Here is a 20,760-nt window from a genome sequence, read left to right on the forward strand (position 1 = left end):
ACTTGGTGGTAAATGAAGGCATTCCAGGCAGAGCAAACGCAGGGTCCCTGCTACCCTACATGGCACCTTTGTGCAAATGATAAAAAGATACTTCTTCCTCAAGACATTTGACCGCCAGGACTTCCATTGTGGTCCAGTGGTTAAGAACCCTCCTTGCAATGCGGGGGACATGGGTTTGATCCCCGGTTGGGGAACTAAGATCCCACACGCCACAGAACAACTAAACCTGTGCACCACAACTAGGGAACCCGTGTGTCCTAAGGAAAAGATCCCGCATGCTGCAACTCAGACCCAATGCAGCCAAATAAAACAAACAAATGAAGACATCTGACTGCCATCTGCCAGAAAGTATCGGTATAAATCTGTGATGTCTATGATGTCAGTATGGTACCCTTGTGCAGTGCTCAACCTGCACAGCTGTCCTTGGCAGCTGTGGAGCACCATGGGCAAAGACACAGAGGTGGAGAGAGCTTGTGGTGGGTCCAAGTGACGCTTATTAAAGTGGGAGGAGTAGCTTGGTGGTTGAGTGGGCGGAGGTCGGGGGTGAGAAAGGAATGCAGAGTGCGGCAAAGAGGAAGCCGGAAAGAAAAGTGGGGCCTCATGACACCCCACTCTGTGGTTTTGCTGAGCTTCAAAGCTGAAGATCTTCCCCTCTGGGACATGCATTTTCCTTCTTCCTCCCACCCTAGTTCTCCCACCCTCCAATTTGACCAACCTCTTGTGTTTGAAGTCAGGCTGTCTTGTCTTGGACCAGAAGGTAGGAGCCCTGGGTAAGAATCAGGAGATATGGGTGTCAGTCCTATTCTACTGCTAGGAGCTACCAAATGTTGGGCAAATTGCTTCTGTACCCAGAGACTCATTCTTGCCATCTGTAAAATGCCACCTTAAACAAGTCCATCCAGCCTCAAGATTCTGATGCTGGGACTCTGTGTTTCCAAAGTTCCGTGATTCTCAATGATTCTGTAATGCATCTCTAAGTGTCCACAGTCCTTGGAGCCCAGTATCAAGCTACATAGATGCCCATTCTCAGTTCCTAAGGTGTGTGAGTACAGCTCTGAAACTCTGCTGTAGTGGAATTGTATGAGCCACGCAGACCCAACTTTCATATTTCTTCAGTGCTTAGACCTCTTCAAAGGCAAGATGCCACACGATCTTGTGATCCAAGAAACACAAAGAGAAATACTATCCATTCGAATATAACAGTTACCTTCTAATCACTTAGAATTGTTATTTCATACTTATTGAAAGAACTACTTCAACCTTTATATATAAATATATATTTAAATTTATTAATATTTAGGCAAAACTTTTTCAGCATGTCAATTTTGTGAATCCCATAAAAAGAGAACAAGCTGGAAATCCATCAGTAAAGTGAGTCTTTAAATTTCTTTGCATTTATAGTGTAAACCTTCCAGATTGCTTTCCACTTAAAGCTGTTGATGTTTTTATTTTCTTTTTTTTTCCATTTATTTTTATTAGTTAGAGGCTAATTACTTTACAATATTGTAGTGGTTTTTGTCATACATTGACATGAATCAGCCATGGATTTACATGTATTCCCCATCCCGATCCCCCCTCCCACCTCCCTCTCTATCCAATTTCTCTGGGTCCTCCCAGTGCACCAGGCCTGAGCACTTGTCTCATGCATCCAACCTGGGCTGGTGATCTGTTTCACCCTAGATAATATACATGTTTCGATGCTGTTCTCTCAGATCATCCCACCCTCCCCTTCTCCCACAGAGTCCAAAAGTCTGTTCTGTACATCTGTGTCTCTTTTTCTGTTTTGCATATAGGGTTATCATTACCATCTTTCTAAATCCCATATATATATGTTAGTATACTGTATTGGTCTTTATCTTTCTGGCTTACTTCACTCTGTATAATGGGCTCCAGTTTCATCCATCTCATTAGAACTGATTCAAATGAATTCTTTTTAATGGCTGAGTAATATTCCATGGTGTATATGTACCACAGCTTCCTTATCCATTCATCTGCTGATGGACATCTAGGTTGCTTCCATGTCCTGGCTATTATAAACAGTACTGTGATGAACATTGGGGTGCACGTGTCTCTTTCAGATCTGGTTTCCTCGGTGTATATGCCCAGAAGAGGTATTGCTGGGTCATATGGCAGTTCTAATTCCAGTTTTTAAAGAAATCTCCACACTGTTCTCCATAGTGGCTGTACTAGTTTGCATTCCCACCAACAGTGTAAGAGGATTCCCTTGTCTCCACACCCTCTCCAGCATTTATTGCTTGTAGACTTTTGGATAGCAGCCATCCTGACTGGCGTGTAATGGTACCTCATTGTGGTTTTGATTTGCATTTCTCTGATAATGAGTGATGTTGAGCATCTTTTCATGTGTTTGTTAGCCATCTGTATGTCTTCTTTGGAGAAATGTCTGTTTAGTTCTTTGGCCCATTTTTCGGTTGGGTGATGTTTTTATTTTCCCACAGGTGTTATATTAAAAAAATGTGCACGTTAGCATCGCTGATGCATAATATATACACTTGGCAAAAACAGTTGAAAAAACTTGGAAGAAAATAACAAACTAATTATTTTATATTTAATTTGTTTTTATCAATATGTTTAAATTTTGCTACTGAATTTATGAATAAACAAAATGTGGTAACAAAAAACAGAGAACCAATAAAAAGTTCAAGCAAAAATAAGTAACAGGATAAAATGAAACAAGGAAAAGAAAAGAACGTCTAAAAAGGCCAGGAGTGAGGGTGACATGACAGTTATAAACATATTATTGTTCCTCCCTTGGGTCCTAGTTCCTACGTGTCTCTTGAAATGTGAGCATCTCACCACCTGGAACAGGGTTTCAGAACTCACAGATGTCACATTTTTGCATTTGAAAAAGAAACTTTCAGTTTCTGCTTCATCAGGTGCTCAGCAAAAGCGATCATGGGCACGATACTGGGGGCACCAGTGGAGCTGAACTTGGCCGCGTGGCCACGGTGCCCACAGCCTTCTCGAGGGCTTCCCAGCGCTGCTCTGGATTCTGGATTCTGCATGAGTTTTGCTGTAAACTCCGGCTTCAGGATACAGTGCTTCAGCAAGCTGGGACGACGCTGTGTTTCTGCTAGATCCCAGCTCATGAATCTTTGAGTCTCACACCTTTGGGAAGACCATCTCCCATCCACAGTGACTGAGGCAGTACACAGCATTTTGAACATTGGGACATCGGTACAAAGTCAGCGATGTGTGTGTGTGCAGGGGGCAGGACGTGGGTGGGAGCACCACCGAGGCATCATCTCTCCTGTGCCAGGGCCAGATGGTGCAACTGAGTTTTGGGGAAAGGGCACGTTGCTAGAGTGCCCTGCGGAGCTTCTAGAGAGATCAGCATCTTTTTAGGGCCACGTTGCCATGACAGCCAGTCACCTGGATCCGATACCCAAGATCAAAGTCCTCTGTGAAGCCTGGGTACCCAGCTAGTTAGGGTAATCCCACATCCTTCCAGCAAGAGAAGCGAACCTGTCCCTCTGTCCTAGCTTCCTGCCCACTGCTGGGTCACTTCCCATTCCCGCTTCAGCCTCCCCCCTCCCACCCCTCCGCCACCATCCTGAGTTTGCATCTCAGCTCTGACATGTACTAGCTATTGTCCTTGATCAAGCCCAGTTACCTGATGGAACCTCTGTTTCCTCATCTGTAAAATGGGAGTAATGATAATAAAACCTTAGAGGTTGTTGGAAGGAGTAAATCATTAGCTTGAATGTCTTTTTTATAAGGTGCTTAGAGCAGAGCAGGCATCTGAATCATCATCTTCTTGAATTTCAGCAAAGGGGTTTAGAATCCACATGCTTTGTACCACATTTATTCTTCCTACTTTCGGTGACCATTGACAGAGGGGCTCCTGTGTGCCCGGCTTTGTCTAGATGCTGGGGAGACAGGTTGGGGAAGACTGAAAATGCCCCGTCCCAGTTGTTCACAGGCTAGAGGAGCAAACAGGAATAAACTCATTCATCTACACTTTCAAAGTCACAACAGTTTCCCAGGCTGCCTTGTCCAGCGTCCATCTCATCAGGACATTTGCCGGGGGCAGAGGGGTCGGGGTCGGGGGTAGGCTTAGGCTTCCTCAAGGAGGAGACAGTCAGCTTGAGACCTGAAGGGGTTTTCTGAGTTGGGGAGCTGAGAGAAGAGGTCTAACCTAGAAACCAGGCAATCATTCTGGTCCCCTTCTTTAGCGCCACTACCGAGATCTACCAGTTTTATCTTCCAGACATTTCTAGCACCCAAACATGCCCTCCATGCCCCCAGTCCTGCTGGGTTGACCGGCTTCCCCCGGAGTATCTCAACAGCCTCCAAAACAGTCTCCCTGCCTGTCCTCTTCTGCACAACAGCCAGAGGATCTTTGCAGAAAGCAAAGCTGGCCCCTTCTTCCTCGGTTTCCCGCCTTCCATATCTTTCCATCTCTACCAGACTCCTTCTTCTAGCCCACAAAGCCCTGATGCATCCACCACTGCAGACCTCCCTGACCTCCTCTTACCCACCCCACATCCTGTCCACTTTGCACTTCATGACAACAGTCCTTCCTGCTGAGTGTTTATACCTGTGGGTCCCTGTGACTGACAATCTCCTATGACCCCTGAACCGTGTTTCAGGCTTCAGTGTAAACACCCCAGCCCTCCCTCCTTGGACCAGGTTGATCACCCTCTTTCCAGCTCCCTAATGCTGGTTGGGAGCTGCAGCAGACACAGGAGATGTAGGTTCTATCCTGGGGCCAGGAAGGTCTCTGGAGGAGGAAACGGCAATCCACACCAGTATTCTTGCCTGGAAAATCCCGTGGACAGAGAAGCCTGGAAGGCTACAGTCCACGGGGTTGCAAAGAGTCGGAGTCTGAGCAACTGAGCAGGCACGCACGTACAAAATGCTTGTTGGAGGGTCCAGATTCCCCACCTGGATGCAGGACCCTTGCTCTTGTGTTACTTGCTGACTCTCATGCCCAGCACAGGGTCACGGGGTGCTCAGGAAATGCATGTCACTACAGTCAGACCTCTCTTCCTTTGATCTCCATTTCTCTACCTGGAAAGGGGCATTCTAAAACACCTAGCAGGGTTACCATGCAGGGAGTCACACCAAGCCTGTGCTGTGGGCACAATAAACACTATATAACATTACTCAGTAGCAGCTGGTTCCATGGAAGCAGGGGGTTTCATTTTGCCAGTTCCAGCAGGCAGTTCCTACTTATTGGACATATGAATGAATTAATGAATGAGCTACAAATAAACACATGACTGGACATGGACAGATTACTTAATGTCTATATGTCATCTTTTTCTTATCTGTAAGATGGGGATGATAATAGACCTCTGACAAGGTTATTAAAGGTTTAAATGTATGAATAGAGACTGCTTAGAGCCATGCCTAAATAGTATGTAATTATATTACTTATAGAAAGGTAATTGTATATGTATATGAGCTTCCTTGGTGGGGCTAGTGGTAAAGAGCCCACCTGCCAATGCATTAGATGTAAGAGACCTGGGTTGGATCCCTGGGTCAGGAAGATCCCCTGGAGGAGGAAGTGTCAACCCGCTCCATCATTCTTGCCTGGGAAATCCCATGGACAGAGGAACCTGACAGGCTACAGTCCATGGGGGTGCAAAGAGTGGGATACAACTGGGCACATGTACAAACAACAACAATATGTGTGTGTGTGTGTAGTTGTGGTGATAACTATTATAGAAATTATTTTAAATAGGTAATATATAAAAGAAAGTGAAAGTGAAGTCGCTCAGTCTTTGTGACCCCATGGATTGTAGCCTACCGGACTTCCAATTCAAACGGAAAAAGATCAAAGGCTCACAGTGAAAAGTAAGCCTGTACCCCTTCCTCCCCTTCCTTCAGATATTCAACGCATATGCATGTAACGCACAGATCGGTCTATTATCTTCTGTTTTACAGATGGAGAAACGGAGGCACAGAGAAGTTAGACTGAGACGAGACCTCCAAACCTGGAGTTTTCGTCTTGTCTATCAGGGATTCTCCACCCCGCACTGCTGACATTTTAGGCTGGATGGCTCTTGGTTTGGGGGGAAGGAGGTCAGCCCTCCTCCCCTCCATTGTAGGCTATTTAGCAGCGTCCCAGGCCTCCACCGACTAGATTCCAGTAGAAACATACTCCCACCCTCAGCGCTCCCCCCACCCCCCAGCGGCGACAATCAAAAATGTCTTCAGACTTTCCTAAATGTCTTCCTGGGAGCGGGGCGGCCCGCAAGAGAGCGAAATCACACCCTTTGAGAACCATTGATGTACACGAACTGTAGGACAGCCCTTCCCTCTCGTCTCTTGTTTTTACACAAACAGCATTTAAAACACTCTGCTCAGGCTCTGGTTTTCTTCTCTCACACCACTTCCTGGCGATCATTCCACTCCCCTGCATACGGACAGAGGGAAATTCTCTTAAACAGAGCTGCCGGTGGGAGGAAAAGTGGTGAGCTGCCTGGGCCTGGGGGTACGCCAGCTTGCGGACCAGGGTTTCTCCGGGACGTCTCTCTGGGACGCCCCGCCCCACCGCGCGGTCTGGAGGCGGGACAGGGGTGATGGGGAGCGGCCGTGGGCGGGCCTGAAAGGGGCGGGACCACGTCCCAGGCACGCCCCCGCGCGACGTCACGGCGCCGCGGCCACGCCTCCCCCGGCCGGGGCGGCTGGCGAGCTGGGAGTCGCTGGGCGCGCGGGGCTGCGGCGGCGCGCCTCTCACGGTAGGTGGTCCCGGGGCGGCGCGCGGTGGGGGGGCCTGGGCTGCAGCTGCCGGCGGGAGGCCGCCTGCGGGTCGGCCTCGAGCGCCGGGGAGCCCTCGGCCCTCGCGGCTTCTTCCCTGGCCCGGCCCGGCTGCTCCGGGCTCCGGGGCTGGGTGCTGTGAGGAAGGCGGCGCTGGCGGGCGGCTGGCGGGCGGCTGGCGGATCCGTGTGCGCTCCGTGCGCTCTCCGCGGGATGCGGCGGAGACCCGGTCCCCGTGACCCGGATCCCGCGGTGAACCGGGAGGTGCTCAGCGTCTGTGTGTGTGTGTGTGTTGGTGGGGGGGAAGCAGCGTGTCTCCGCTGTCGGAGCCACCGGCCCCTCCCCGGCGCGCGCGGGGACCCCCACGCGGGCGCCGAGACGCGCGGGGGGGCGGGTGGAAGTTAACTTGCAGCCGCCGTGGATTTGCGAGGCGTGTCTCAAGTGGAGGGATTAGGGGAAGGAAATAGTTGCCTGGAGCGGGGAGGGGGGGCGCCGAGAGCATGAAATAAGGGGTCCGTCCTGGTGAACCTGGGGGTCACCCACTAAGAGTGGGGTGGAGTTTGACCAGAGGATCCCACTGCCCCGTAACCTCCTGCTCTCGGAGGAGTGAGCTGAATGGGAGATGCCTCGTAAAGCTAGGACTGGGAGTGGTGACCAGGGAAAGGGGTCATGGTCACTAAGGTTGGGCACGCCGGACCTGGCGGAGTCTGTTATTATTATGTGGGGCAGAGGTCGAGGTCTAGCTTTCCCACTTCAGAGGCCCGCCGCCTCGGGAGGAAGTGTGGGAACCATCCGATTGAGTGCAGTAGTTAGAAGGGCTGATCACTTTGCCTTCTTCCCCTTTTACAGATGGGGAAACTGAGGCTCAGAAAGGTCTTGTGGCCTCGGCCCTAGATCCCACAGCTAGGATGTCTCAGAGCTGAAACAGCCTCAGGCCCCCTGACTCTGTGTATCTTGTAGAGTTGTTGGGGTGGGGGTGGGGCAGCTGGTAGACTCCCACTCATCCTTCAGAAGCCTCCTTGAGCAGCCCCTCCTCCTGGAAGCCTTCCCTGGCACTTCACAGGCGTCCTTGGGCCTTCCTATTTGGTATCCCACAGAGTTAACTGGTCCTTGCTTATTGACCTTTTTTTTTTGCAGGTCAATCTCCGTTCTGGGCTGTGAACACTTTTCCCTCTACTCCATCTCACATGCTTTCATTTAGCTGGGTGGCTTAATGGTTAGTCCAGGCTTCTGGGTTTGGACAAATCTTGGTATGACTCACTCTGGTTTAGTAGTGATGTGGCCTGGGCGAGTCATTCCCCTGCACTCAGCCTCAGTTTCCATGACTGTGAAATTGGGTTTATTGTGTCACTTGTGAACCATTTTAACCCACTGACTCCCAATTGTACTATTATTTATTTAATATATGTGTTTATATCACCTTATTTTTTTTTTAAATCTCATGTAATTTTTTTAATCATAGCCTTATTGAGATATAACTCACATACCGTACAATCCACCCATTTAAAGTATTCAATTTAGTGGTTTTTGAGATAGTCACAGAGTTGTGCAACCGTCACCAGTGTCTAATTCTAGGACATTTTAACTGCCCGTAAAGAAACCCTGGGCCCATCAGCGGTCAGTGCCAATCCCTCCTTCCCCCAGCCCCTGGCAACCACTAATCTACTTTTCTTCTCTATGGATTTGCCTATTCTGGACATTTCCTATAAAGGGAATCATGCACTATGGCCTTTTGTGATTGGTGCTTTTCACTTAGAACGTTTACAAGATTCTTCCACGTGCTAGTATGCGGTTCTTTATTACTTGTTTATTTTATCATTAAAAAAATATACTTATTTGGCTGCGCGGGGTCTTAGTTGTGGGATCTTCAGTCTTCGTTTCAGCAAGATCTTTAGTTGCGACATGTGGGATCTAGTTCCCTGATGAGGGATTGAACCCAAGACCCCTGCAATGGGAGCGTGGAGTCTTAGCCACTGGACCACCAAGGAAGCCCCTATTTTAGTAGCTCATTACTTTTTTTTTTTGGCTGAGTAATATTCCATTGCATTGAATGTATCATATTTATCTGTTTATTAGTGGATGGACATTTGGGTTGTTGCCACCTTGGGACTATTATGAATGGTGCTGCTGTGAAACATTCTTGTACAAATCTTTGTGTGGGTGTATGTTTTCAATTATCTGGGGTACAACCCTAGGAGTGGAATTGTGGGGTCACATGGTAATTCGTTCCACCTTTTGAGGTCCCACCAAACCATTTTCCAAAGCAGCTTCTCTGTTTTACAGTCCCATCAGTAGCAGATGAGGGTTCTAATGCTCTTAAACAAATTTAGGCTTCAGCAGCTGAAATCTTGGAAATCACTGGCTTTGACCCCTGCTAGTGAGAAAGGAACACAGGTGAAATTAACGCACATGAAATTTACACAGGTGAAACTGAAGGGCAGGAAATTAAGCTCTTCCTTAGAGTGACTGGGAACTCCTGGGTGCTCTGAGGAAGGGAAACAGATCAAGCCTGGGGCAGCTAGCTGAGGAACATGTGCACAATGTCCTCCTGTAACAGTGAGAAATTATTTGCTGAGGTCCCTCCTGCCAGATCCTGAGCAGGACCAGGGGAGGCCATGAGGAAAGGAATCCTGGGGCTTGCTGTGTCCACCCCAGGACCCAGCACACGATCAGGTGGTGCTGTCAGGGACCTCGGCATGGGGTGAAAGGAAAGGGGATGACTCAGACCTTCCCACCCTAGGCCAGCAGGAGTCCCTTGACAGCTAAGGCTCCATGTGGACGCCAGGGAGAGCCTGGCGGGTTTCCTAGACTGTGACCCCGAGGCTCGGAAGTGGAGTCTGGTCGTGCCTGTGCTCCACCCCATACCCCCGAGACCTCGTGGCGAGATAAGCCACGAGGTTCCCTTATCTTGCATTCATGCTTACTCGTGTCTGACTCTTTGCAACCACGTGGACTGTAGCCTGCCAGGCTCCTCTGTCCATGGGATTTTCCAGGCAAGAATACTGGAGTAGGTTGCCATTTCCTCCTCCAGGGGATCTTCTGAGTCAGGTATTGAACTCGAGAATCTGGAGTTACCTGCCCTGCAGGCAGATTCTTGACTGCTTGAGCTGTTGGAGAAGTTAGATATACCCTGAGTGGGCCACTGCTTATTTCCAGAGACGCCCCCCTGGGCCTGAGGCCAGCAGTCCTGAGCGACAACCACCCTGTCCCTTCTGTCAGTCATCGCCCCCACACCTGGGATGCCCACCGCGTCCCTCACACGCTTTGTCTTTAAATAAGACAGGGCTGCCCAGGAAGAGCCCAGGTCAGAGGGTGCTGGTGTCTTGAGAGCACAAGGGGGCTTGAAGGTCACCAGTTCCTTCTGAGGTTCAGCCTGTAATCCGCTGGTTCAGGAACCTCAGCTGGCGTCGGGCCGTGCATCCCCGGGTCCTAGCCGCCGGCCTCGTCCCACCCGGCAGCTGCTCCCGGGAAGGGCCGTGGGGCCCCGGCGTCCTGGTGGCCGTGTGCGGTCCCTCCCGCTTTTGTTCACTTGTACATCCTTTCCCTCCCTTGGCCTTTTAAAAATCCTGAATTCTGTGCATGGAGAAGGCAGCCTGGGCAAATGGAAACAGGGCTGTCCTGGCTAGGCAAGGGGTTGCCCCTTGCCAGGCGTCAGGGTATCCCGCTGGGGAATGGGCGTGGACTGAATGCAGTAGCACCTTGGAATCTGTAAAGCACTCAGGTGCGTTATGGACATGACTTCATGGATCAGTTTGTAGCAGGAGTTCATGTGGATCAATTTGTAGCAAGACTGGCCGCTCTAAGCGGCTGATATTGGCCCAGAAGCCCAGGTGTGGCCGGCGTGGCTTTGATCTGCCAGGCGGCGGAGTGGAGACCTGTCTGGGTAGCAGGCTCCTGGCCTCCCCACTCGCCACCTGTCCTAGCTGCCTGCAAAGCTCCTCGCTCTCTGCAGACACATCTGCTCTGTCTGGTTCCAGGGTAGGTTCTGGGGTACCTGCCCCTTCCCACGCCCCCTGCTCGGGTCTCCTCCACCCCGGGCTTCCACAGCCCCGAGGAGAATGTGTGAGCCGCCAAGTGAATTCCCGCATCGACCAGACTTTTGACAACTGACCCAGGCCAGAGAGTGGGCTGGGCCATAGCAACCTTGAGGGCCTGGGCCTGTTTTGGAATCTGGCCAGTTCCACTCGAGGGCGAGGTGTTCCCTGGCTGACTCCCCGATGCCTCACTTTTCTCATCTGCAGAATACAGGCGCAACTGGGACCTACTCGCTGCGGGTGTTGACGGGAGGGGTCGGGGGTAAAGTGCCCACCCTGCTACCAGGGGAAACGCCAGGCCCATGGGCTCAGACGGGCTCTTCAGAGATACCTGAACGTGTTGCTTTGTGAGACCAGCTTCTGCGTCTGTCCAGAGGCAGTGATTTAAATACAGTGTCAATGGGGCTCGCTGAGTGCCAGGCAATCTTCTAGGTACTTTGTGCTTGAACTCACTTAATTCTCCCACCGCCCTCCGATGTGTACACGCAGAGGCACAGAGGGGCAAAGTCACTTGCACAAGGTCACCCAGCTAGAAAGTGGGGAGAGACAGGGTTTGAATCCAGAGTCTACACGCTTTTTTTTTTTCATACTTTTATTTGTTCATTTTTGCGCTGGGTGTTGATTGCTACGCAGGCTTTTCTCTAGTTGCAGAGTGGCGGCTTCTCTGTCTGGATGTGCAGACTTCTCGTGGTGGAGCACAGGATTTCGGGCTCTAGAGCCACAGGCTCTGTAGTTGTGTCTTATGGGCTTCACTGCTCCGAGGCAGGTGGGATCTTCCCAGATGGGGATCGAACCCAAGTCTCCTGCATTGGCAGGAGGATTCTTTACCACTGAGCCCCCAGGGAAGCCCCCAGGGTCTACACTGTTAATTACAATCTTACCTGCCTCTGGATACCCTGTCTTCATGCCTAGCATACAGAAAATCTCAGTTGCTCTTGTTACATTATTATAGAATTATTCTTAGGTATTTTATCATAAAATTTATCACAAAATTACCGTATGTTATTAATAATTGTTCATCCCTTTTCCTGCCCTTCTGTCCACACTGCTTCCCGGATGGACAGAACGAGCAGGGCTTTTGGCTTGTGAGGTCTAGATTTCTCCTTCCCACCCCGGAGTCCCTCTACTCCCCCCAGTCTCATGAGCACCTGGGGGCTGGGCAAGAGCTCAGAGGCAGCTGAGTCCCAGCTCTGCCTCCAGATTGCTGTGTGACTCAGTTTCCCCACCTGTGAAATGGGTAGGTAGGGCTGTGACAAGCTGCCAGTCAACAGCTTTGCCCCACAGGGTGGCCCTTGTATACTCCCACGATGTTTTATTTTAAAAGGAGAAAACATTCTAATGTTTTTAGAGAATAATGCCAGAGCCTCCCTTCTTAGGGAAACTCAGGAGCTTGGGCCAAACTAGAGCGGCCTGAAGCTGCCCCGTCAGCGGCTTGGGCTCGCCTGCTTTCTTCCCACTGTGCCCCAGCCCTGAGGGTCCCTGGCCGAGTGCACACCTTCCCGGCTCTGAGGACCCCAGGGGCCTGGGTGTCATCTGAATGAGCAGATCTGTGGCTTTAAATACGAATATATATTTTAAACCACTGGTTTCAGTGTTCTCCAGAAGTTCTTCCAGCGCTGCTTTTGTAGGTCATCAGAGACTGTCTGACGCCTCTTACCCCTTCTGCAACTGTAAACCTTCAAGGCTTTTTTTTTTTTAATGTGGCTGCTCCAGATCTTAGTGGAGGCTTGCAGGATCTCTAGTTGCGGCATGTGCGATCTAGCTCCCTGACCAGGGATCGAGCCTGAGCTCTGCGTGGGGAGCGTGGAGTTTTAGCCTCTGGGCCACCAGGAGAGTCCCCTCAAGGCTTTTAACACAGCCTTGTCCTCATCCCGCAGTCCCTCTCTGGGTCCCAGGGTCCGGGCTTACCTGGCCCAGGTCCCTGACTAGCCCACAGGGTTGTTTGGGGGCCAGGTAAGTTCCCTCTAGGGCTTCCCAGGGGGCTCAGCGGTAAAGAATCTGCCTGCCAATGCCGGAGATGTGAGTTTGATCCCTGGGTTGGGAAGATCCCCTGGAGGAGGAAATGGCAAGTCACTCCAGTATTCTTGCCGGGGAAATCCCATGGATAGAGGAGCCTGGCCGGCTACAGTCCATGGGGTGGCAAAGAGTCGGACACGATTGACGGAGGTCCGTCTGCCGTGAGGACTGGCGAGTGTGTCTGTCCCAGCGCATCCACGCCACCCCACAGCTGCCGGAACACCATCCCATAGCCTCTCCCTGCCCTCACAGGGTACCAGGGAGACATTTCTCTTATTGACAGCTTCATTTCCCAGAAACTGAGGCTCCAGCCACTTTCCTGAAGTCACACAGATCTGAGGTGACAGCACCAGGGTGCTAACCCACTCTCCCCCACTCCAGTGGCTGCCGTGGCGGGTCATCCATCCACCCATCACCACGCGGAGAGCCACGGGGCGACGTCTACAGTCAGTGCCGTGACCCCTGCCCCCTGCCCCCGGCCCTGGGCCACACCGGGCCCTCGGTAACTTGCTAAATAAGGACACATGGCAAGTCCTCAGCTATATGCTGGGATGCAGCATTCAGAAGGCCACCAGGGCCCGGCTTTCCCGGAGCACATGTTCCGGTAGAGGCGGCAAAAAGAAAAAGAGAAAATGACATCTCTGACCTGAGGTGCCAAACTGGGAAACTGGGGCTTCCCAGGGTGGCTCAGCGATAAAGAATCTGCCTGCTAATGCAGGAGACACAGGAGACGCGGGTTCCATCCTTGGGTCAGCAAGATCCTCTGGAGAAGGGAATGACGGTCCACTCCGGTATTCTTGCCTGGAGAATCCTGTGGGCAGAGGAGCCTGGTGGGCTGCAGTCCATGGGGTTGCAAAGAATCGGACATGACTACGTGGCTGAGCACACACACCTCAGACTTGAACACTTTCACGAATCCCCTAGAGGTCTCGCCAAAGCGCAGACGCTGACTGAGCAGGTTGGGGGCAGGGCCAGCTCTCAGGGGACTCCAGTGCTGTTATCTAAAGACCACACTTGAAGCAGTGACAGCCTAGGGCAGAGGTCAGGAAACTACAGCCATGGGCCAACTCTGGCCCACAGCTTGGTTTTATAAATAAAGTTTTATTGAAACAGAGCCACACTTTTATTCACATTTGTCTGTGGCTCCTTCCGCCTACCACAGCGGAGTCCAGTAGTTCCCACAGAAACCTAATAGTCCACAGAACTGAAAATAATTTTTTTAAAAAGTCTGTTGAATTTGTTTCAATGTTGCTTCTGTTGTTTATGTTCTGGCTTTTTGGTGGGAAGCATGGGGGAATCTTAGCTCCCTGACCAGGGATAGAACTCACAGCCCCTGCGCTGAAAGGTGAAATCTTAACCACTGGACTACCAGGGAAGCCCTGAAAATGACAATTATTGGGCCCTTTGCAGGTAGTCTCGCAGCCTCCATCTACTCATCTCTTGGGTTCCTTCAGGCAATAATGTTTTGTGATTTGGTGAATGTAAAGTTTGTAATAAAAAGAATGATTGCAGCTAACGCTTGAGGCCCTCCTGGGTACTTAGCTCTTTACGGGTAGTTTGCTATTATATCCATTTTATAGATGAGACAAAATGAGGCTCCTAGTGACTGGGTAGCCAGTGCAGAGTCTGGGGGGCCAGGAAGTGGGCAAGGCCAGCTGGTGCCAGGTCAGTACATTCTTGTTACTTCAGAGCTTCTGCCTGGAAAATCTTCATGAAGCACAGAGAAGGTTTTGTTTTTGATTTCAGCCCATCCGAGGGCACTTGGATGCCCTCACTTCTTTGTTCTCCCACCGAGTCGACAGTTCATGCAGCTGGTGCAGGGAGTTGGGGGGCCTTGCTGACCCCCAGTGTCGAGGGGATGTGGGAAATGCCCAGCCCTGTGCTTTCCAGTGGAGGAGGCAGTGAGCCAGAGAGGCCAGGACGGCTGCTAAGCACCTGGAGGGACCTGACACGGGCTTGGGAGGCAGTCGAGGAATACTTCCTGGAGGAGGGGGTACAGACTGTACCAGTAGGAGTTAGTTGAGTAGAGGAGGGCAGGAAAGGTTTTCTAGGGGAAGGGAACCACAGACACAAAACTGGCCTTGTTGGTTTGGTATGGCTCACAACACAGACTTTTTTCTGTCTGTGTGTGTATGTTGGGGATGAGAGAATGTTAAAAATTGGCTGTGTCAGAAAACCTGGGTTTACCCTGAAGAAGGAAAAAGATTTTTCCTCTCCAAGTGCCCCTCCACCTTCTGATGACTTCCTGGACAGAGTCTGCTGTGGGTGCTAACTCAGTGCTTGTCTCCAGGGAGTCCTGTGGATGAGCACGGAGCAGAGCCCCCTCTGGGCTCCCGGGGGTGGGCTGTGTGGGGTGGTCCTTGGGCTGGCGGCAGCCTCAACCGGCAGGCAGAGGATCGCTTCCTTTCCGTGTCTTCTTTGCAGTCACCTTTTAATTAGGGTGTGTTGTTAACTGAGGGTGTGAGGGGGCAGTTTCCTTTGAAAATGCTTTTAACGATACTGAATTCATTGAACCAAAGTCTCAAGTAGACGACAGCCAAGGGGGTTTGGAGTGTAGCTGTTGTCGGCAGGGTGGCCCTCGGCAGGTGGGGATTTGGCGGGGGAGCCCCGTGGCAGGGGTTGGGGGACGTGGGGAGGGGGCCAGACCCAGCAGCCTTCCTCCTGATGGTCTCTTCTTTCCCTGAGTCCCAGGAGCTGGCGCTGAGGGTAGGGGCGGGGAAGGAGCCCTTTAGCCGTGATGGTGTGGGGTGTGCGTCCCTGGTCGTCGCTGGGGAGCCGAGATCCTGCTCCAGGCTGCTCCCCGTTGCTCTGACTCCCCGCCGGCCGCCGGCTGTCTGGGTCTGTATTTCTGCCGTGCCCTCTCTTTCCCATCCCTGTCTCCCTCTTGGTTTGGGTCTCTCCCCTGACTCTGTCTCCCCTCATCCCTCTCTCGCGCCCCGCCCCGTCTCAGGCCCATCTCTGTCCCTCCGCATCCCCCCATCCCCCCCACACCCGCCCTGTCCGTCTGTCTGTCCTCTCCCTCCCCCGCGTGGGCTACTTCCCCTTCCCCTCCCCCCTGCACACACCCCGATGCGCTCTTCCTCGCTCCCCTCTGTCCCACTTCCTTCAGCCGCGACTGACATCCTGCCTCAGGGCCCATCAGAACCCCCGCCCGGGGACCAACCACACTTGCCCGTGGAGGGGCGGGAGCCTTGGCGTGGGCCGTGTTGGCCGGGTGAAGACAGGGAGGTCAGGAGGGCGGCCGAGGCTGCTGCCCGGGGTTTGCAGTCCGCCCTCCACCCCCAGCCCCGGGGCGGGGGCCCGCACCCCGCCCAGCTGACCCAGGGCTGCAGGGAGGAAGAGGAAGCTTGAGTCCACGGCCCGAGGCCGGAATGCCGCTGTGGGCTTCATTTGGGCTGGAGCTCCGTCCCCTGGGGCGGCGAGGGTGTTGTTACCCTGGCTCCCAAGCAGAGGTGTGCATCCAAGGCTGGTCCCCTTGGCCCCGCAGAGGCCATGCCCCCCCCCGCCCCCCGCCCCGGGCAGGCACCACGCGGCGTGTCCCCCTCCCTTCCAGCACACAGTAGGCCGGCAGGGTGTGTGAGAGTTTGGGGGAGGAGGGCCAGATCAGAGACTGAGTCCAGCCTCTTCCTTCCACCCACAGGGAAACCGAGGTCTGGAGGGTGGTGGTGATTTGTAATTTGCTCGAGTGTGCCATCGAGGTTGGGACCCAGAGCCCCGTCCGGGGCCCCCACCCTCAGCAACAGGACAGCGCGGCTGGGTGTTCTGGTGGCCTTGGGTCAGTGTCAGGTGGAAACCATCCCTGAGGAGGTGGGAGACTCGCGTTGAGGCCACCTTGCCCACCTGCTGGGGGATCCCCGGGCCTCCGTACCCTCCAGGGGATGACACGCAGCCCCGAGGTTTGCAGAAGCGGTTGGAGCTGTGGAGTCGGAGGTCACTGACCTCCCAGTGGGCTGACGCGGGCTTGCTTTCAGCCCGGGGCTGCGGCTGCCGCCGTCTCGGGAACCTCAGTCCTGTGTTCACGTGTCACCCTCTCGGCCCTTGGGTCGCACGGAGGATGCTGTTGTAATCACAGGCATTCTGTGGGTTCGCTGGGGAAACCAGAAGGGAGAGATACAGCGCTGCCGAGGAGGGAAGGGGCTCTCCTTGCAGGAGACTCCAGTGTCGGGGGATCCACCCCTGCCCCAACTCCTGCCTCCCCTCCCGTCCTGAGAAGGTAGGTGGGAGCACCCCCCCAACCCCCGAGGGCTTGTCCTCCACAGCCGGCTGCACCCCACGCCCAGAACCCCCACCCAGCAGGTCTGGAAGGGGCCCAAGAGTTTGCATTGCTCACACGTTCCCAGCTTCTGCTTTGGCCAGACAGACCTTTGTGGGCAAAGAGATGTCTCTGCGTTTTAATACGCTGTTTAGGTTTGCCGTAGCTTTTCTAACAAAGACTAAGCGTCTTAATTTCATGGCCACAGTCACCATCTGCAGTGATTTTGGAGCCCAGGAAAATAAAATGTGTGCAGCAGTGTAGGCTCAAGATTCTGCTCCACCAGGTACCTGCCGAGAGTTCTGAGGCAAGGCCTTTACCTCTGTGCGCCGGCTTCCTCGTCTGTCAAATGGGATAATGACAGCACTGTTTTCATAGATTAGCTGTGAGGATTAAAGGAACTAATACGTGTAAGGCGCCTAGCACTGTGCCCAGGCCTGGAGTAAGCAGTATAGTTGTGTTTGCTGTTATTACAGTTACTGTTGTTACCTTTATTACCATTGTCATTTCTGTCCACCCCTATATGGTTCTGCAAATGAACTTTTTGGCCAACCCAGTATATACGTAGATGTATTTTTGTTGTTATTTTTATAGGTGCTGTCTCACTCTGACTTTAGAATCTTCACAGTATACCTCGATTTTTATTAGTATAAAAAAGAAAAGAAGGGATTGGTGGTTAATCTCGATGGACTGGGTTGGGCAATGTTTTTTTTTAAGAGGAGATTTATTGCAGGATTTTAGCGCATCCAGTTATGGGTCAGACACACTTGAGTTAACTTGTTCACAAGCGGTGTAACCTTGGGCCAACCCCTTCTCTTCTCTGGTTCTCAGTTTCCATTCCTGTAAAATGGAAATCCCATTAGTGACTGTCTCTTGGGTTTCTGGCAGGATGATATGTGAGTTTGTGTGGTGCCTGGTGCATTGAAGTGCTCAGTAATTCATAGCAATCTGGATTGTGTTGTTTACCCATTTTACAGATGAGGAAACTGAGGCTCAGAGATGTTCAGGGACTCTCCCCCACAGCAGCACACTCCCTGAGTCTGTTTCTGGTGATGCCTGGGTAAGTCTGCAGATGCAAATACTCTCCAATGAAGTCCCAGGCCCCTTCAGAGCCCCAAACCATTTTTCTTTAAGGAAAGGCCATTCACTCAACTGAATCTGGCCCCCCCAGAAGTCAGTGCACCGTGAGGAGACGATTCTCCTCATGGGTTCCTCCCTCTGATTTTTAAAGTGTTCTTGTTCTGAGCAGCTCTTGCAGCTCTTTGAAATTCTTCCCCTTCTGTCTGCTTTGGGAGCAAGCAAGAGGAAGGAGGGTCTCCTAGTCCTGGACTGTGTTTGTCCATGAGGGAAGCAGGTGGGCAGGTTGATGTCCTGGGTAAAACGAGATTCCCGGGGATGTGCTGCCTGCAAATGGTTCTCTTAAAACCCCCACCCAGGGATTGCCCTGGTGGTCCCGTAGTTAAGAATCTGCCTGCCAATGCAGGGGACACGGGTTCGGTCCCTGGTCCGGGAGGATTCCTCACACTTCGAGGCAACTAAGCCCGTGAGCCGCGAGTGCTGAGGCCATGTGCCAGCACTGAGCCCATGCGCCCCGCAGCCCGTCCTCGGTAACAAGAGAAGCCCCTGCGACAAGAAGCCTCTGCGCAGCAGTGAAGACCCAGCACAGCCAGAAATTAAAAAACAGACCTCACCCCTGTCCGCCCTGCTCAGATACCCCAAAGATCACTTGGGCAAAAGACTCTTCTTATCTGGGAACTTCCATCAGGAAGTATTTGTGACCTGCTTGCTTTGTTCCTCGTCAAGCCTTTCTACCTTTCTGGCTGTTGGCCACGGCAAAATTTCCACAGCGAAGACATGCAATCAGAAAAACCATAAACTACAATTAAGGGGAAGGGGGAAGTTCGTCAAGGACTTTTCTAAGCGTAAAGTAGGAGAACAGCCTTCTGACCTTTGGGTAAGGATAGTCTCCGGGTTGGCTTCCCATGAGGAAAACTCTGATCCACACACCCTTGGGGGCAGAAGTGAGAGCAGTTAGCTGGGTCCAGCCATCGCTGTGAGTCTTCCCATGCGACTTTGGGAATCAGTTTTGCTTGGTTTTATCAAAACAATTTAAAAAAAAAATCATGCTGGGGTCTGGGAGAAGACCACGTGAGTGGTGAGTGTGCCAAGGTCCCAAAGGTCCTCTGATGTGTCTGTATCAGAGTTGGTTGTGAGCGGTTGAATCCTGGTTTAAAATAGTTAAAGGTTGGCGGGGGGGAGGGGGATTTATTGACTTAGATAAATGGTTAAGTCAGAAAGTAGATTGCCTTCGAGTGTGACTGTGTTCAGGTGCCTCACCCTTGTAGGACATGCTCTCTCTTTTTAAAATGTTATTTATTTATTTACGTTTGGCCGTGCTGGGTCTTGGTCGCTGCGTGGCCCTTTCTCCGGGGGCAGCGAGTGGAGGCTGCTGTCTGATGGTGGTGTGCGGGCTCCTCTTCGCGGGGCTCCTCCCGTCGCAGAGCGCAGGCTCTCGGGTGCCTGGACTTCGGTAGTTGCAGCACATGGGCTCAGCACTCGCGGCTCCCAGGCTCTACAGCACAGGCTCTGTTGTCGGGACTCACGGGCTTCGTTGTTCCGTGACTTGTGGGATCGTCCCGCAGCAGGGATCGAACCCGTGTCTCCTGTCCTGGCAGGTGGGTTCTTTACCGCTGAGCCACCGTGGAAGCCTGACACGGTGTCATCCGTTCTCTGTCTCACCGATGGCCTTTTTCTGTGGTGGCTTCATGCTCGGGCCTGCTTTCCCGTTTCACGTCTCCAGTCATCCGTCCTGCTCATTTAGCTCTAAGAGAACTGGTTTTCTGATTCTTCTCGTGAGCCCTAGGATTGATTCCTCTTCACCTGCCTGGAGTCTCGTGCCCGTCCATGAGTGTCTGTATCCTTTTGTTGACCAGACCTCAGTCACTGGTCTTGGGTGCGGGGTCGGCCCCTGTCCCAGTTACAAGGATGGAGAATGCTTGCATCCCAGCAGACAGATGCCCATAACACCAGTGGTGGAGCAGACAGGACAAAGGGAAGGCAGGGTTTATGTCCTGGAGGAGACAGTGGAAGCAGCCGCTGCCCTTAATGGAGCCTTCTATCTGCTCCGATATGGCATGGAGGCCTTTATGTGTATTTAACTGCTCTCTTCCACAGATAAGGAGATGAGGCTCAGAGAGGTTAAGTGACTCTCCTGAGGTCACAAAGCTGACAGGTGGAAAATTCAAACTCAGCTCTGTCTTTCTGCAAAGGCCATGTGTTCATGGCTCCCTGATACCTGGGGAAACTTAGTAATCTGCAAAGAGAGCTCAGAAAATAAAATACGAATGCCTGGGGCAGTGCCAAGCTCTGTGTTAAGGTTGGGACTAGAAAAAAAAATTGTTCTTAAAGACTGCAGGACCCATCAAACCCTGATGCCCCATCCTCCCTGCCATAGCCTCTGGCAGCCACATTTAGTTTCTGTCTTTATGATTTTGACCACTCTGAATAAATACCTCATGTAAATGCCGTTGTACAGTATTTGTCTTTTTCTGACTGGCTAATTTCACTTAGGATAATGCCCTCAAAGTTCATCCCTGTTGTAACTAACATATATCAGGATCGCCTTCCTTGTTAACACTGAGTAATATTCCGTTGTGTAAATACCCCCCATGGTGTAAATACCCCACATGGTGTAAATACCCCCCATGGTGTAAACACCCCCCATGGTGTAAA

General features: G+C 52.1%; 1 protein-coding gene across 1 annotated transcript in view; it reads left to right on the top strand.

Annotated features, from left to right (window-relative positions):
- Positions 1-6,619: 6,619 nt before the first annotated feature.
- TPST2 (tyrosylprotein sulfotransferase 2) overlaps positions 6,620-20,760 on the top strand; it is a 52,740-nt gene continuing 38,599 nt past the window's right edge. The window contains exon 1 of the mRNA XM_065904747.1: positions 6,620-6,707. The gene's annotated coding sequence lies outside the window, so the exon portion shown is untranslated. The remainder of the gene's footprint in view (positions 6,708-20,760) is intronic.

This window comes from Muntiacus reevesi, chromosome 13 (genome assembly GCF_963930625.1).
Source record: "Muntiacus reevesi chromosome 13, mMunRee1.1, whole genome shotgun sequence".
Lineage (NCBI taxonomy): Eukaryota > Metazoa > Chordata > Mammalia > Artiodactyla > Cervidae > Muntiacus > Muntiacus reevesi.